This window comes from Sorex araneus, chromosome 4, assembly GCF_027595985.1.
Source record: "Sorex araneus isolate mSorAra2 chromosome 4, mSorAra2.pri, whole genome shotgun sequence".
NCBI classification, from domain to species: Eukaryota; Metazoa; Chordata; class Mammalia; order Eulipotyphla; family Soricidae; genus Sorex; species Sorex araneus.
In genome coordinates this window covers 41,537,761-41,551,853 of record NC_073305.1, presented here as the reverse complement: position 1 = coordinate 41,551,853, position 14,093 = coordinate 41,537,761, and the positions used below count along the sequence as shown (strand labels likewise).

The window sequence follows — 14,093 nt, the reverse complement described above, 5'->3', positions numbered from 1 at the left end:
CAATTGTCGAATTCCTGGCCTTTCATGCAGATGCTCAGAAACAGGGTGGGGCTCCCGGTCTGGGTCTTGCATGCAATGTTAAGGGAGTCCATGCTGCAAAGGAAACTCAATGACTCCTTCATTTTCCAGCTTCTCCCTCTCCTTCACAAACACCTCTGAAATAATGGTGTTGTTCCAAGAGCCTCTATTTCTAATGCTCAGATTTCGATGCCAATCTTTGTGTCAGACCAAATGCTCTGTGCACAAGCATGGATGACAGGTATTGAAAGGAAGGTGACAAGTCAAGGAACCAGTGGAGGAAAATTCCCTGTAGAAGAACTGTGAGGAGACAACCTTCTCTGTTTTATGGATGTCTCTGGTGAAGCTTTTCTCTCGTCTCGCTCTTACTCTGTTTTTTTCTTAACAGATTCAGTTCTCCGAGTCCACAAGTAAAACCCAACCCTGGTAAGCCATGCCGGTTGCCTTATGAGTCAGCAGAGGCGGCTGAACTGTTCAGACAGTGCGGAGCAGAGTAAATGGGCAGGAGCTGCTGATGGACACACCCATCTTACTAACCCTGACTGATTTTTTTTTTAAAAAAAAACATCATCCCTATGCTACTTCACATCTGATCTCTGGTTTTGCATCAAAAACTGCAGCCCTCCACTTCCCCCCAGCTACTCCTCTAGCTCCAATATACTCCCCTCCATCTCTTGGAGTGCAATTGGATTAAGGCTCCTTTCTTCCTCGACGGGGCAACTCCTGTTTCTTTTTCTCCCCAGTCTGCATGTTATCAGCTTGACATTCCCTTTACTGGCATATGACAAATCAAATTGGCTGTCATTGCACTCATCAAATGAAGATGCTCTCGATTTCCGAGGACATTTCCTCCACTCCCTTTACAATCATGGATACAGAAAACAAATGTCTTAGGGGCTTTTCTTTCTTTCTTTCTTTCTTTCTTTCTTTCTTTCTTTTTTTTAAAAAGAGGGAAGACTAGTATGAAATAATGAATACAACAGCCAGGAAAGAAAATCATCCAAGTGCCAGTAAGGCAAGTGCACAACTCAAGATATGATTTTAAATAACTGGTGGCTACTTCTTAAACGTGAAGCATCCATATTCCCAAAAACTTTATCCAAAGAAAAAAATATTTCCCACCTCTTTTCGCATGATTCAGCACTTTTAAATAGTAATTTCTACTAAGAAGTTAAAAGACAAAAGGAATATTTTCTGGATGCCTTGAACCCACACACACACTTTTAGTGAGCCACTGCAGGCTCTATCGGAAAGGGAGTTGCGGGTGTCACTGGTTTGCTGCTGCAACAATCAGTAGCCCCCCACCCCCAAGCAGCGCATTTTCCCTCTCTGGCGGCATCTAAGTAGCTTTGGGGGACGGAATCACCACTTGCCGCAGAAGGCTTCACTAGGGTACACGTACACACGTACACACACACACACACACACACACACACACACACACACACACCACTGTAGGTTACGCGCTCTCGCCTGAAGTGTCTTTTCAACCTTTGTCAAAATATCTCAAGACCAAAATTTTCCGCCCCCCCCCAATCGGGGCTTACGTGGGAGCCCCCCAAACTGCACGACCAGCAGTAAATAAATAAAAGCAGCCGAGCTGGTGCAGCCGACCCTGGGCACGCTCTGAAAACTTAACCTGAGCTTCGCACGGACCCGCGTCCGCATCCCAGGACCCGTAGGTGCCGGGCACTGTCCCCGCGGCATCCCACGCCCGCACTGTCCGTCCACTTACCTGCGGGCCGGCGCGCGCCCGCGCTGCAGCCTCGCACCGGCACCTGGCCGGAGAGCCGCCGCGCGCGCTGCCCGGAGCGCCCTCGGGGCGGCGGGGACCGTGGCTGCTGCCCGGCTCGGGGCCGGGCGGCGGGACGCCGGGACGAGGAGCAGGAGGAGGTGGAGCAGGAGGAGCGCGCCCGGGCGGGTCCGCGCCGAGCCCGAGCGAGCGGGCGAGCCGGGCGGGAGGGGCCATTTGTAAGCGAGCAGACGCTACCACCGCCCCTTACTCGCGGGGGCCGGGGGGGCGGGCAGGTGACGCGGCCCACCCTCCGCCGCCGAGCCGGGTGGTTCCTGCCCGGGAGGAGCCCCCTGGCGCGCTCTGATTGGAACTCCCGCCGCAGTGGCGGGGGAGGGGGGCACGTGACAGCCGGGCCCAGCTGCCTGACGCGCCCCACCCCCGCTGGGCACCCCATCTTCCTCCCGGAAAAGCCGGGGGACACAGGGAAGGCGGGGGGTGGGGGTGGGTAGTGCGGGGAGGAGCACTCGGGGTGCAGAAGAGCTTTACCAGCGCCTTTAGCCGCTGCAGCGGGTGCTCCTGGCGCTGCAGCTGGCAAGGCCGGGCTCCCTGCGGCCATCGGCCTGCACTGTCCTCCCGCCCTGCCCTTGGCCGCAAGACACCTCCTCCGCGCGTCCCGGCACCCCCAGGCAGGGGCGCTCTCGGTGTAGAGCGCCGCCGCAGCTGCTTAGATTCCAGAAGCACGTGTGTGTGTGTGTGTGTGTGTGTGTGTGTGTGTGTGTGTGTGTGTGTGTGTGTGTTCTCGCGCGCGCACGTACGTGCATATGTGTGTGTGAGTGTACGTGTGAGTGTGTATTCCCTCCGCAACACCGTGCCAGAGAGAACCTACGACGGAGCATTGCAGACACCGCCCAGCTGGAGGCAGGGGAGCCCCCGACCACACCCCCGGGTGTCTCCTGGCTCTCAGGTCCTTGTCAGAGCGACGACTAAGGCCTGCTCCCGGGGTACAGCGCCACGGGGGTGGGGGTGGGGATCTGCAAAACTCTCAGCTCTCCCCGGCAAGCCGGACGGGTGGAGGGGGCCGAGCGCGGTCAGGGTGCAAAAACAGTTCTCACCTCGCAGCCTCTGCGTTGCTAATAATAAAGGTCTCGTGAAAACAGCTAAGCTAGCACTGCGGGGCCGGGACGCGCCACATGGCCGTGGGAAGCCGGGGGATCAATCTTCTCCAAGGAGCCCGGGTTTTCTGGGGTGGGAGAAGAGGGCTGTGAGAGAGCCCTCCCGCCCCCAGCGTGGCGAGGTTCTAACGCCCAGCACTGGCGCAGAGCAAAGGATTCCGCAGCTTCTCCCCTCCTCACCTCCCCAACCCCACCCCCCAACCTCCGGTGGCCCTCTCTCGCGGCTGCACCACCGAAAAGCAGGAATTGGGAGAAAATGCGGTGTCACGTTCGCCTCTGTGCCCGCGGACGCGTCTGCGCCAACTCCAGCAACACGTGGGGGGCGAATCTGGGCTGGGGCGGCTGCTGTCTCTCGGCGGGCGAGGGAGGAGGTGTGCTGTCTTTAGGGGGGGGTCTAGTAGAACCGCTCCGAAGGACCGGTCTGGTTCGACCTTGGACTCTTCAGAACTTTTGCCCCTGGGAATCTGGTCCTGGGTTTGGACCGAGACTATTTCCAGTCGAGGTCGCCGCGGGGCGCTTAGCTCAGGCCAAGGCGCTTCAGGAAGTAAAAAGGGGACCCCGGGTGTTCCAGCATCTGTCCCCCACTACGACCAGGCGGTCAACGCGTCTTTCGCCTTCTCGAAGGGAGTTTCCTCCCGGAATTGACTCAGCGTTGAACTCGGGGAAATGTGACCCGTTGGTACCTGGGTTTCACTGGGCGTGGGGCAAATGATGGCGAATCTACCCCTAAAAGGGCGTTACCCGAAAGTTTCTGGTTCAAACGCTACATAAGGAAAACCTTCGAGGATCCAGCCCTTGTAAATTGAAGGAGGGAGGGGGAGCGGTATCGGGTATAAAACCAAAAGCCTCGCTCCTTTCATATCCCCACCCTTCCATCTCTCCAAACCACATAGATGGGAGAAACGGCAGAGATAAAGTGTAGGTCCAACGTGGGGGGGGGGGGCGGGATGCTCATTTAAAGAAAACATAAAACCTTTTTAGTAAGAAGATGGATTTATCTTATCGTCTATTTCCAAGTGTTAATCTTGATATTGGCACGTCAAAATTGGAAGTCAATTGTGACAGATTCTCAGCACACGACGCAGACAGAATTTTCACAATTAAAAATAATGGAGTACACTTCCTTTCCCCTTTGTCACACACACACACACACACACACACACACAGAAAAGTCACTACATCGGGAAGAACTGGTGGCCGGTTCTTCTGTAACCCCTGTAACCACCCCCCCCTCCCCGCAGAAGTGAGGCCACTTGTTGCTGCTTCACCCCCAGGAGGTCATTTGCCAAAGGATCTAGTGCATAGTCGGTAACCATCCCCCTTTTCCAGAGGTGGGCGCTCCCCCCAGAAGCCCTGGCGGGGCAGGAACACTACTAACTCAATTCCTGAAGGAGAGACATTCATTTTTTAAATTGAACTCGGGACCATATTTGCTTGAAATGCTTTGTCTTGCACCGGTGTGGGGATTTCTCTGTGCAGCGAAATGCGGCGGCGAGCGCGCGCGCACGCACACGCGCGAGGAGTCACCTCGGTCCGACGTAGGGGGTGGGGTGGTGGAGGTGAGTGACAGGTGCTTCGGACTTTCGGTGGGTTCATTTCTCCGAGAAGCAGACGGGGGTGGGGAATGGGGGCGGGGGACTCCTCGGAAATGAATGAGACCGGTAACTCAGAAAAGCCCTCTAGTCACTGTTTTGGAGAGGGGAAAGGGGACCTGAGGTTCCAGCCCCGTCCCGGGGCGCACCAACGACGCGGGCCAGAGGACGGGAGGGGGTGGAGGAGAGCAGATATCCAACAGGAGTAGGCGGGTTCCCGGGATTCAGAGTTCATTGTCTCCCGGGCACGCTCTGTGGGGGTTTTCGCCATCCCAAGAGGGCCAGTAAGACACTCTGTCGGCGCAGGCCCGAGCCCCTCGGCGGAGACGGAGCCGGGAAGGCGAGGCTCGATCTCTGCCGGCGCTCGGTGGCCGCTGAATCCTACACCCCTTTGCCTTCAGCGTCCTCCCGCGGCTCGGTCTGGGCTTTGCGGAGCCGAATCGAGCCAGGAGCAACTCACTGTGGGTCTGGAGCCACCAGCAGGTTCTCCAGCGGCGACGAGCTTCCTGGCTGGGGGGCTCAGGGGAGGGAGCGGTTAAGAGAGTGAAGAATTTGTGCATTTAAACCAACCAAATCATCCAGTGCAGCTGGCAGTGCCCGCAGCGGTAGGGATGCTGAGACGTGTGGGCGTGGACGGGGGCAGGGGTTCATGACGGGGTCCACTACCACGACGCGGGTTAGACCCAGTGCAAAGACTCCCCTGCCTCGGGTCGCGCTGCCCGGAGCTGGAGCGGGATGAAGGCGTCGCCGCAGCGTTCACGGCCACTTGCCCGCATTATGACACCTGCGGTGGCCCTGCCACTCCCGTGTCCCCGCGACCAGCTCCCTCCGCTGCTGGAGCGGGAAAGCTGCCCACGTCCATGTCCACCCTTGCCCCTGATCACGGACCCCCTTTCACGCCCAGGACCGACAGAGCGCGTTGCTAGAACCGCAGTGCGCCGAGATGCCACCTCGCCGCGCCCCGCCGCCGCCTCGGCGCGCCTCTGCGGCAGCCGGGCCACAGCCTTCCCGCGTCCCCCGCCCCGCGCGGCCACGCCTCGGCCGCGTCCCCCTCCCCGCACCCACACCACCGCCTCCGCCGCATACACCGCACACACAGCAAGCCTGCCTTCCCCGGCTGTTGCCGCGCCAACCCCGCGGGAGCCGGTAGAGGCTGGGGTTCGTGCGCCCGCTTGGGAGTGCGGGCGTCGGGGAGCGTCCACGACGGCCACTTGTCATCCCGCTGCTCGGGGTCCACGCGAGTGCCCCCCCCCAACACTGCCTCGCAGGTCCCCGGCGCCCGTCTGTCTCCAGAGCTTGTCTGCCGGAGCAAGTGCTCTCAGCCCTGCGGAGGTCCCTTCCGTGTCTGTTGGTCCGGGTCCTACCCGCTCCCGGGTCAGGGCTGGACCAGGAGGGATACCCCTAGGCGCCCCCGCCCCTCACGCACCTCAACCTTCCCGGGACAAAGCCACGGGACTTCCCGCAAGAGTGGGAAAGAGGCCGAGGCCCAGCCCCGGGCGGACGCGCGAGTGGAGAGCGCCTCCAGGCGCCGGGCCTCGGCTCGGACTCTGCCCCTGTGCGGCCCCCTGGGGGCAGATCTGGGCCTACTGGGCGCGGCCCTGACGGGGCAGGCTCCCCACCCGCTGTTTCCCCAGTGCAGGAACCCGCCTGACTGCCACAGCACTGCGGGAAGGAGACCGCGGTGCGGGTGTCTCCACATCCACGTGCCCTGCGTGTGCGCGCCCCGGGCCTGCAGATACTCCCCAGCTGGTGCCCCCAGGAATCCCTGAGTCGCCGCGCTGCATTCCTGGGGTCTCCTGGGCGTCTCTGCCGCAGCAGCCGCCAAGACAGGAGCCGCCTCTGCCAGCCTGACTTCCCGGCTACTGGCAGCTACCCAGAGGCCGCATCCCCGCCCCCATCCCGCACTCACCGCGTCCACTGCTCCATGGGTTCTTTCACTGCACCAGACTTTTCCTCCGCTGCCCCACATCTCCTGGAGGCGCAGCAGGAGGGCGTTCCCCAAGGCGCCGGCACCCGTGTTCCACCCTTCCCTGACTCTTCAGCAGCCCGCCACCCTCCCTGACAGTAGGGGAGACCGGGCTCTTGCTCCCCCAGTGTTACACGTCTGTTACCCTAGCACCCCATCCCCCACCCCCACCCCCCCCACCCACCGCTTTCCCATACACACACCTGAGCCTGGCTACCACCACGGTCTGCCTTTGTGGAACTCTTAATTCCAACACTAAGCAGCGCACACCACGTCGCAGACAGCAAGGTGAGGGAGTGGCACTCAGGAACTAGGGGGTGGTTTCTCAAACGGTATAAAATAGCCCGTCTGCCCCATGGCCATTGCTTTTAAAAAGAGTATTCTGCTGTATTTTGAAACACATAAAAGTGTCCTAGGAGAATTCACATTTTAAAACGTGAAAGCATTTTGAGCTGCTTATAGATTCCCATGCAATTGTTAAGAAATCATAGACCTTGGGCGGGCTTTGTCCAATTCCCACGATGTTTATCAACCCCCACCTCCAGGCTGTACAGAACACTTGTACAACCAGGATTTGGGCATGGAAACAATCCACTTATCTATTTACATGTCCAAGGTTTTGCTTGTTCACCTGTGTGTGTGTGTATAAAGAATTCATGTGTATTATGTGGTGTGTGTAGGTTTCTATCTACCACCACAGTCAAGATACAGAAAGGCTGGTTCCTCCATCATCCAGATCCCTCTGCTATGCTTTTATAATCGCATTTAGCCAGAGAGGCAAGGACCTGACAATCACTAACCTGTTTTTGCATAATTTTATCACTTGAAGAATATTATATTACTGGGATTATACAGTAATGTGGTCTTTGGGGATTGTCTTTATTCCCTCTGCATATTTCTCTTGACAGTATCAATAGCTGACACTGTGAGTATTAACCATCCTTCTTATTACTGGATAGTATTCCAGGCTAGAGAGATACCACACAGGTAAGTGATTTGTTTTACCACTCTCTGTTGGAGGACTTGTGGGTTCTTTTCAGATTTGGAAATGAATTTTCTATGAACAGTGCTGCTTTGCAATACAAGCCTAAATTTTCAGTTTTCAGAGGAGTAACCCAGGGAGATTCTTGGGTCACATGGCAGACACATTTTTAGTTTTATAAGTAACTGCCATACTTTTCCCCAGATTGCCTCTATCATTTTACCTTCCCACTATCAATATGTAAATGACTTAGTTTCTCCCCATTCTAGACAGCATTTGGTGATTTTGATAGGCACATAATATCTTATGATGGTTTTAATACGGATCTCATTAATGATTGGTAATGTTGACTATCATTTTATATGATTTGCCATCTTTGTACCTTTTACGTGGTGAACTATTTGTTCACAATGAGCAAATGTTATTTGCCAAATTTCTAATTTTCTAGTCATTTTTTACTGTTAGGTTTTGAGGGTTTTTTGTTGTTGTCTTAAGAAAAAAAGCTATTTACTGGGGTTTTTTTTAGGACAATTTATTAATGTTTTCCTCTTTGTTTGTTTGGGGGCCACACCAGTGGTTCGCAGGGCTTATTCCTGGCTCCGAGCTCAGGAATCACTTCTGGCAAGGTCAGGGGATAATATGGGGTGTCAGGGGTTGAACCAAGGTTGGCCACGTGCAAGGTAAACTCCCTACCTACTATACTACTGCTCCAGCTCTCTGTTGTCCAGTTTCCAATTGAGTTAGTTTTGTTTTGCTTTTGAGTTGTAAGAGTTCTTTTTATATTTGAGAAATTAGTTTTTCCTCAGATAAAATGATTTGTGAATATCTTCTCACATTTTATAACTTGCATTTTAATCTTGTGTATTGTTTTCTTTGCTGCACAAGAAGCTGTTTAGTTTAATTTAGTTTTGTGGGTTTAGTTTTTAAATTTTATCTGTTTTCATAGTTATACCCAAAAGTCATTGCCAAGACAGATGTCAATAAGGTTTCCCCCAGTTTTCTTTTTCAATTTTTGGTGAGTTCTAACCTTAAGAACTTGTATTTGATATTGAATGTAATTAAAGTAAAGTGAAAGTAAAGTGAAATTTATCAGTTACACAGCTGGGTGGGGGGCTGGGGAGGTGGGGGGTGGGGGAGAGGTATATTGTGATTTTTGGTGGTGGAATATGTGCACTGGTGAAGGGATGGGTGTTCGAGCATTGTATAACTGAAACTTAAACCTGAAAGCTTTGTAACTTTCCACATGGTGATTCAATAAAAGAATAAATTTTTAAAAAAAGAACTTGTACTTTATTTATAGATTTCTTTGGGTTATATGGATAATTGAATAATATCAGTTTTTCCCATACATAAACATGGAATGTTTTATGTTGTGTCTGATTTAAGTTTTTTATTGTTCATTTTTTTATAGATTTCAGATATAAACTTTAATCCATTAAGTTTATTTTATTTCTAAATTTTGAATTCTTTTTGATTCCATTGTAAGTAGGATTATTTTCTTTACTTTCAGATAGTTTGTTGACAGTGTATAGAAATGCAACTGACTTTTCCATATTGATTTTATGAGCTAAAATTTATTGTGATTATAGTTATAACAAATATTTTTTGTTGTGATATCTTTAAGGATATATGAATATGTATATATATAATCACTTAAGTCACAACAGAGATGATTTTACTTCTTCCATCCCTTTAGATGTCTTTGATTTCTTTTTTCTTGTCTAATTGCTCTGACTAGTATTTCCAGTACTATGTTGAATAGAATTGATGAAAGTGTATATTATTACCCTGTTTCAGATTTTAGAAAAGATTTTCTGTTTTTCACTAGTAAGTATGGTATTAGTACTTTATAATATATACAAATGTCACATAATTTGCATAGACCAGAAAAATAATACATTTCAACTATATATACATTTTTAAAGGCATGGCATTGGCTGTATGTTTTTCATATAAAATCTTTATTATATTACAGTTTTCTTATGCCTAAGAAATATGCCTAATTTCTTAAAGGATTTTTGTTTTCTTTGTTCTGTTTTGTTTGTTTTGAACCAAATCCATCGGTGTTTGGGAGTTGCTCCTGTTAGTGTTTGGGGCAGTGCTCATGTTTGAAACCAGGCCTTATTTAGGCAATGAATGCAAAATGAATGAATTTTGAGCTACTTCCTAGCCTCCTTTGTTGATAGGTATTTTTTTAATCATAAAAGGGTGTTGAATCTGTCAGAAGTTTTTTTTTAAATCTATTGAGATAATTATATAATTTTTATACATCATTTTGTTAATGTGGTATATAATATTAAAAGTCTTCATATGTCAAATCATCTTTGTATCCCTTCAATAAATCCAACTTGATCCCATGTGATATTTTCAATGTTTAGCCTAATTAAATTTGTTAATATTTTCTTGAGGATATTTGCATTTATGTTTACTGGAGATATGGCCTGAGGTTTTCTTTTCTTGTGGTGTTTTGTCTGTCCTTATGAGTCAGTGTCACCCTGACACCAATGAGTTTGGAAGAATTTGAAAAGGATTTGTACCAGTTATGCTTTAAATATTTGCGAGAATATACCTATGAAATCATCTGGCCCTGGGTTTTTCTTTGCTGAGAGGTTTTACTTTATTGCAGATTCAATCTATTTGTTGCTGCTCTGTTCAGGCTTTTTATTTATTCTCAATTTAGTCTTAATAGGGTGTATGTTTCTGTAAATTTATCCATTTCTTCTAGGTTTTCCAGTTTGTAGCATCTAATTGTATATAATAGTTCTTCCTTCTTATTTTACTTTTGTGGAGTAATTGTAATATTTTCTCTTTCATATCTTATTTTGTACATTTGAATTATCTCTTATTCTAATGAGGGTTTGTCAATTTTGTGTTTTTCAATAAATCAAGTCATTGTTTCCTTCTGTTGTATTTCTTCTGTAGTTTGTTCATTGGACCTGTGAATAATGGGAGGGTATGTAAAATGATGCAGCTGCTGTGGAAAGAGTTCAGTAGTTCCTCAAAGAGTTAACTATACAATAAATAGACTGAAAATAATTAAAATTGCCGCCCAGAGATGAACCGGGAGCCACGCCACGAGAAGCAAACCCTCTGCGCCTATTGACTGTGATCCTGAGGTCTCCTAACCCATTTTGGCACCAGAGCGGATGCTTGAGCCATGCATTTTGACTGTGAACTGAGCTACAACCTCATGCAGCCCGGGGAGGGATTTTTTTTCCCCCTCCACCCCATTTTTCTGAGCGAAAATGGCGGCAGCGGCAGCAGCCACGCGTTGAGAGCCACCCTCTAAGACCCCTCCACCAGGAGGTAGGACTTTCTTTAGTGACGTAGCCTGTAGGTGGTCCTGGGAGGGGGGGCGTTCCCAGCGCGCCTTCCACCCAGAGATGAACCGGGATCCGCGCCACGCCACGAGAAGCAAACCCTCCGCGCCTATTGACTGTGATCCTGAGGTCTCCTAACCCATTTTGGCACCAGAGCGGATGCTTGAGCCATCCATTTTGACTGTGAACTGAGCTAAAATATTAGAAACCCAAAACCGCATGGCTGCTATTGCGGCCGTGCGGACTCAAAGTCTTCACTCTTAGCAATGAAGAGAAATTATTAGATGATGCCTCTTCAGCAGGCCTGATTGTTGGGGAAAATTTCCAATCAATAATAGTGAGTTCTGTATGGAAATATGGAATGTACTCAATATATAGAGAGAATAATGGGAATATCATTAGCTACTTAGATGGGGGGTGGGGTGGGAGGGGGGTGTATTGGGGTTCTTGGTGGTGGAACGGGTGCACTGGTGAAGGGATGGTGGTTTAATCAGTATTTGACTGTGACTTAAACCTGAAAGCTTTGTATTTTTTTTCTTGTTTTCACGGTTGTTCAATAAAATATTCCTTTAAAAAAAAAAAAGAAAAAAAAAAGACTTTATCGGGAATTTCCACATTGTTTTTTCTGTTGTACCTATTTAAGTCTGAATAACTGCCTTGCTCCAGAGGTGATTTCAAATATCTGCATAAATAAATACCAAATACCATCCAAAAAAAAAAGAAAATAATTAAAATCAAGGACTCAGAAAGATACTTGTGTATCAGTCTACATAGCAGTTTTTACAACAAGCAAAAGATGAAACAACTCAAGTACCCACCAACATGTGAAAGTGTATATACCACTTAAATATTATTCAGTCATAAAAAGGAATAAAGTTCTGATGCATGTCATAATATGAATGCATCTTGAAATCATTATGCTAAATGAAAGAAGTGAGACACAAAAGCAGAGATATTTTATAATCCCCCTTATATGAGATACTTGCAATTAGGCAAAAGTGAAGGTTGAATAGCTGCTAGCATGGATGGAGAAAGAGGCTGGAATAAGGGATTATTGTTCAATGAGCAAAAAGTTTCTGTTTGGGTTAAAGAAAAAGTTCTGGAGATGGATGATGACGTTGGTTGCACAATACTGGGAATATACTTAATGCCACTAAATATCTAAAACTGGTAAAAATGATACATCTTATGTTAATTATATTTTTCCACAATAAAAATTATACGAAAGGTTTATAGTTTTATTTGCAAGAAATACACTACACTACAAAAGTGGTTCCATACAGCTTGCAATAGCTCACTGTTAAGGGTTCTCTTGTTCCCATCTTTATTTCTTTGCTGTTTGGTGACCTCAATTTACTTTACTCAAGTTCCTGATCCATCAATCAGGGGGTATTTTTTCCCCACTATATGATGATGGGAATGAAAATAGCCAAGGCATCTATTGATGCTTCTGGCTCAGAAGTGTCTCCCACTTACGTGGTCACTGAAGACACTATTGACTTTAGCAAATAGTCACCTTGTCATATTTATTGACTTGCCTCTTCAGAGACAAATATGAAGACTAAGTGAGACACTTGTCTCTTATATTTCCTTCTAGGTCTTGCTTTATATTTTTTTCTGAGTCTGTTTTTAACTATCACTATCATCATGGTAGTATCAACACAACACAGTTATTAAAATATCTAGTTTATTCCTAGACTGTCCAAAAGGCAGGTGGCATATTTCTCCTTTAAATTTTTTTTTTAATTAAAGCACGTGATTTACAAAGAATGCCATATTTTTGACCTGCTACTTTCTGATGCTGAGACTGTGAGCGAGGTTATTGAATTTGCCTACTCTAAGCTTATTGAACCAATTCTCACGGTGGAGCATCTATAATCTGAGCAGGTAGAACAAGAGGATCCCCAGAGTTTCTTTCACATTAAAAATGAGAAGACAAATTTTGTTCTTACCATGGAGAAGACTCTGCATTCTGTAACAAAGATAATCTTTTTATGGCATTTGAAAATCTTGGTTAAGTATCACTTATATTGAAAGATAATATTTTAGAGATCGATTTCTAATTTGTCCTCTATATATGATCCTGTGAAATTTGAAAGTGCAGGTCCTTATTTAAAATTTTTGAAGAATGTCAGGGGCTGGAGTGATAGCATAGTGGATAGGGAGTTTGCCTTGCACGCTGCCGACCCAGGTTCGATTCCCAGCATCCCATATGGTCCCCTGAGCACGGCCAGGGGTAATTCCTGAGTGCAGAGCCAGGAGTGACCCCTGAGCATCACTTGGCTGTGACCAAAAAAAAAAAGAATTAAAATTTTTGAAGAATGTCTGAGTGGAGAGAGAAATGGCATCAAACAAAATGGACTCCCCTGTGGGCATGATTATATTGGTTGTACACTGTCCATTTATAAAAGCCATGCCCCTTCTTCTGCCTGACTCCAGGGAAAATAATTTAGCTGATGGAGCACAATAAGAAATTATGTATGTGCATTGCATTCTTATACACATACAAACAGGAGACAAGGCCTCCAACCTGTCATGTAGTTAGCCTATCATAGGCAGGATGTATTTATGAGCTGTCCCTAAAGGGTAGAGAGACAGCACAATGAAGTGGAGAAATGACAAAAGTAGCCAATTGAAAGACACAATCTTCACTTGACAAATATCTATCAAGCCCCAGTTAATGAACTTAAACGTGGGTTAAGTGTTTTATGGTGGGCAGGTAAGTCTGTCACCCAGAATACTTTGTCAATTCAAAACCTTGGTTCCCTGAGTTGTTGAATGGGAATAAAAGTATTGCTCATCTGAAAACCTTAAGAAAGTATGACTCCAGAAGTTCAAGTTAAAGAACCAGTGATAAATTTTGCTTTACGGAACTATAATAATACTTCTTTTAAGATGATATAAAAAACCATAATGAGTGTAGTTTACAGGGTCTCAGATTGAGAATTTTATTATAGAGATCTTCTTTGAGATTTCTCTAAGAGAATCTTAGAGAATTGTTTCCTCTGAAAAATTCAGTGGGAGATCCATTTCTAGAAATAACAATCAGGTCCTTCAATAGTTACTATGAAATTTATAGAATTTTATCCTTAAACTTCAAAAACAGACAAACAAAAACCTACAACAACCCAGGAACAAGGAACTTTTGGGCATACCTGGTTTTATATAATTGATGTATTTCTTTTAAAAAGTCAAAACCGAATTGCTGACAACCAAATTATATTTTAAATGCACTAGAGAACTTGAATATTTTTTTTAAAAAAAAACCTGCTTTGAATCCCTTCTTACAACAAAGAAAAATTTTATAA

At 47.4% G+C, this 14,093-nt stretch overlaps 1 long non-coding RNA gene across 1 annotated transcript in view; it reads right to left on the bottom strand.

Moving 5' to 3' along the window:
* The window catches only part of LOC129404241 (uncharacterized), a 122,507-nt gene extending 120,618 nt beyond the window's left edge, over window positions 1–1,889 (bottom strand). Inside the window, exon 1 of the long non-coding RNA XR_008629784.1 lies at window positions 1,754–1,889. This is a non-coding gene — a long non-coding RNA (uncharacterized LOC129404241). The remainder of the gene's footprint in view (window positions 1–1,753) is intronic.
* Window positions 1,890–14,093: the final 12,204 nt, after the last annotated feature.